This window comes from Trichomycterus rosablanca, chromosome 1 (genome assembly GCF_030014385.1).
Source record: "Trichomycterus rosablanca isolate fTriRos1 chromosome 1, fTriRos1.hap1, whole genome shotgun sequence".
Lineage (NCBI taxonomy): Eukaryota > Metazoa > Chordata > Actinopteri > Siluriformes > Trichomycteridae > Trichomycterus > Trichomycterus rosablanca.
In genome coordinates, this window is record NC_085988.1 from 11,245,972 (window position 1) to 11,250,740 (window position 4,769).

The following is a 4,769-nucleotide window of genomic DNA, read 5'->3' on the forward strand; positions in this document are numbered from 1 at the left end:
TGGTCTTTAATTCTCAGATTCTGTCATATTTGGTTTTTAATTCTCAGATTCTGTCATATTTGGTATTTAATTCTCAGATTCTGTCATATTTGGTCTTCTGTCATATTTGGTCTTTAATTCTCAGATTCTGTCATATTTGGTCTTTTATTCTCAGATTCTGTCATATTTGGTCTTTAATTCTCAGATTCTGTCATATTTGGTCTTTAATTGTCAGATTCTGTCATATTTGGTCTTCTGTCATATTTGGTCTTTAATTCTCAGATTCTGTCATATTTGGTCTTTAATTTCTCAGATTCTGTCATATTTGGTCTTTAATTCTCAGATTCTGTCATATTTGGTCTTTCATTCTCATATTCTGTCATATTTGGTTTTTAATTCTCAGATTCTGTCATATTTGGTCTTTAATTCTCAAATTCTGTCATATTTGGTCTTTTATTCTCAGATTCTGTCATATTTGGTCTTTCATTCTCATATTCTGTCATATTTGGTTTTTAATTCTCATATTCTGTCATATTTGGTCTTTTATTCTCATATTCTGTCATATTTGGTTTTTAATTCTCAGATTCTGTCATATTTGGTCTTTAATTCTCAGATTCTGTCATATTTGGTCTTTAATTCTCAGATTCTGTCATATTTGGTCTTTTATTCTCAGATTCTGTCATATTTGGTCTTTAATTCTCAGATTCTGTCATATTTGGTTTTTAATTCTCAGATTCTGTCATATTTGGTCTTTTATTCTCATATTCTGTCATATTTGGTCTTTAATTCTCAGATTCTGTCATATTTGGTCTTTTATTCTCATATTCTGTCATATTTGGTTTTTAATTCTCAGATTCTGTCATATTTGGTCTTTTATTCTCATATTCTGTCATATTTGGTTTTTAATTCTCAGATTCTGTCATATTTGGTCTTTTATTCTCAGATTCTGTCATATTTGGTCTTTAATTCTCAGATTCTGTCATATTTGGTCTTTAATTCTCATATTCTGTCATATTTGGTCTTTAATTTCTCAGATTCTGTCATATTTGGTCTTTAATTCTCAGATTCTGTCATATTTGGTCTTTTATTCTCAGATTCTGTCATATTTGGTTTTTAATTCTCAGATTCTGTCATATTTGGTCTTTAATTCTCAGATTCTGTCATATTTGGTCTTTTATTCTCATATTCTGTCATATTTGGTTTTTAATTCTCAGATTCTGTCATATTTGGTCTTTTATTCTCAGATTCTGTCATATTTGGTCTTTAATTCTTAGATTCTGTCATATTTGGTCTTTAATTCTCAGATTCTGTCATATTTGGTCTTTAATTCTCAGATTCTGTCATATTTGGTCTTTAATTCTCAGATTCTGTCATATTTGGTCTTTTATTCTCAGATTCTGTCATATTTGGTCTTTTATTCTCAGATTCTGTCATATTTGGTCTTTAATTCTTAGATTCTGTCATATTTGGTCTTTAATTCTCAGATTCTGTCATATTTGGTCTTTAATTCTTAGATTCTGTCATATTTGGTCTTTAATTCTCAGATTCTGTCATATTTGGTCTTTAATTCTTAGATTCTGTCTTATTTGGTCTTTAATTCTCAGATTCTGTCATATTTGGTCTTTAATTCTCAGATTCTGTCATATTTGGTCTTTAATTCTCAGATTCTGTCATATTTGGTCTTTAATTCTTAGATTCTGTCATATTTGGTCTTTTATTCTCAGATTCTGTCATATTTGGTCTTTAATTCTTAGATTCTGTCATATTTGGTGTTTAATTCTCAGATTCTGTCATATTTGGTCTTTTATTCTCAGATTCTGTCATATTTGGTCTTTAATTCTTAGATTCTGTCATATTCGGTCTTTTATTCTCAGATTCTGTCATATTTGGTCTTTAATTCTTAGATTCTGTCATATTTGGTCTTTAATTCTCAGATTCTGTCATATTTGGTCTTTAATTCTTAGATTCTGTCATATTTGGTCTTTAATTCTCAGATTCTGTCATATTTGGTCTTTAATTCTCAGATTCTGTCATATTTGGTCTTTTATTCTCAGATTCTGTCATATTTGGTCTTTAATTCTCAGATTCTGTCATATTTGGTCTTTAATTCTCAGATTCTGTCATATTTGGTCTTTAATTCTTAGATTCTGTCATATTTGGTCTTTAATTCTTAGATTCTGTCATATTTGGTCTTTAATTCTCAGATTCTGTCATATTTGGTCTTTAATTCTTAGATTCTGTCATATTTGGTCTTTAATTCTCAGATTCTGTCATATTTGGTCTTTAATTCTCAGATTCTGTCATATTTGGTCTTTAATTCTCAGATTCTGTCATATTTGGTCTTTAATTCTCAGATTCTGTCATATTTGGTCTTTAATTCTTAGATTCTGTCATATTTGGTCTTTAATTCTCAGATTCTGTCATATTTGGTCTTTAATTCTCAGATTCTGTCATATTTGGTCTTTAATTCTCAGATTCTGTCATATTTGGTCTTTAATTCTCAGATTCTGTCATATTTGGTCTTTAATTCTTAGATTCTGTCATATTTGGTCTTTAATTCTCAGATTCTGTCATATTTGGTCTTTAATTCTCAGATTCTGTCATATTTGGTCTTTTATTCTCATATTCTGTCATATTTGGTTTTTAATTCTCAGATTCTGTCATATTTGGTCTTTAATTCTCAAATTCTGTCATATTTGGTCTTTTATTCTCAGATTCTGTCATATTTGGTCTTTCATTCTCATATTCTGTCATATTTGGTTTTTAATTCTCATATTCTGTCATATTTGGTCTTTTATTCTCATATTCTGTCATATTTGGTTTTTAATTCTCAGATTCTGTCATATTTGGTCTTTAATTCTCAGATTCTGTCATATTTGGTCTTTAATTCTCAGATTCTGTCATATTTGGTCTTTTATTCTCAGATTCTGTCATATTTGGTCTTTAATTCTCAGATTCTGTCATATTTGGTTTTTAATTCTCAGATTCTGTCATATTTGGTCTTTTATTCTCATATTCTGTCATATTTGGTCTTTAATTCTCAGATTCTGTCATATTTGGTCTTTTATTCTCATATTCTGTCATATTTGGTTTTTAATTCTCAGATTCTGTCATATTTGGTCTTTTATTCTCATATTCTGTCATATTTGGTTTTTAATTCTCAGATTCTGTCATATTTGGTCTTTTATTCTCAGATTCTGTCATATTTGGTCTTTAATTCTCAGATTCTGTCATATTTGGTCTTTAATTCTCATATTCTGTCATATTTGGTCTTTAATTTCTCAGATTCTGTCATATTTGGTCTTTAATTCTCAGATTCTGTCATATTTGGTCTTTTATTCTCAGATTCTGTCATATTTGGTTTTTAATTCTCAGATTCTGTCATATTTGGTCTTTAATTCTCAGATTCTGTCATATTTGGTCTTTTATTCTCATATTCTGTCATATTTGGTTTTTAATTCTCAGATTCTGTCATATTTGGTCTTTTATTCTCAGATTCTGTCATATTTGGTCTTTAATTCTTAGATTCTGTCATATTTGGTCTTTAATTCTCAGATTCTGTCATATTTGGTCTTTAATTCTCAGATTCTGTCATATTTGGTCTTTAATTCTCAGATTCTGTCATATTTGGTCTTTTATTCTCAGATTCTGTCATATTTGGTCTTTTATTCTCAGATTCTGTCATATTTGGTCTTTAATTCTTAGATTCTGTCATATTTGGTCTTTAATTCTCAGATTCTGTCATATTTGGTCTTTAATTCTTAGATTCTGTCATATTTGGTCTTTAATTCTCAGATTCTGTCATATTTGGTCTTTAATTCTTAGATTCTGTCTTATTTGGTCTTTAATTCTCAGATTCTGTCATATTTGGTCTTTAATTCTCAGATTCTGTCATATTTGGTCTTTAATTCTCAGATTCTGTCATATTTGGTCTTTAATTCTTAGATTCTGTCATATTTGGTCTTTTATTCTCAGATTCTGTCATATTTGGTCTTTAATTCTTAGATTCTGTCATATTTGGTGTTTAATTCTCAGATTCTGTCATATTTGGTCTTTTATTCTCAGATTCTGTCATATTTGGTCTTTAATTCTTAGATTCTGTCATATTCGGTCTTTTATTCTCAGATTCTGTCATATTTGGTCTTTAATTCTTAGATTCTGTCATATTTGGTCTTTAATTCTCAGATTCTGTCATATTTGGTCTTTAATTCTTAGATTCTGTCATATTTGGTCTTTAATTCTCAGATTCTGTCATATTTGGTCTTTAATTCTCAGATTCTGTCATATTTGGTCTTTTATTCTCAGATTCTGTCATATTTGGTCTTTAATTCTCAGATTCTGTCATATTTGGTCTTTAATTCTCAGATTCTGTCATATTTGGTCTTTAATTCTTAGATTCTGTCATATTTGGTCTTTAATTCTTAGATTCTGTCATATTTGGTCTTTAATTCTCAGATTCTGTCATATTTGGTCTTTAATTCTTAGATTCTGTCATATTTGGTCTTTAATTCTCAGATTCTGTCATATTTGGTCTTTAATTCTTAGATTCTGTCATATTTGGTCTTTAATTCTCAGATTCTGTCATATTTGGTCTTTAATTCTCAGATTCTGTCATATTTGGTCTTTAATTCTCAGATTCTGTCATATTTGGTCTTTAATTCTTAGATTCTGTCATATTTGGTCTTTAATTCTCAGATTCTGTCATATTTGGTCTTTAATTCTCAGATTCTGTCATATTTGGTCTTTAATTCTCAGATTCTGTCATATTTGGTCTTTAATTCTCAGATTCT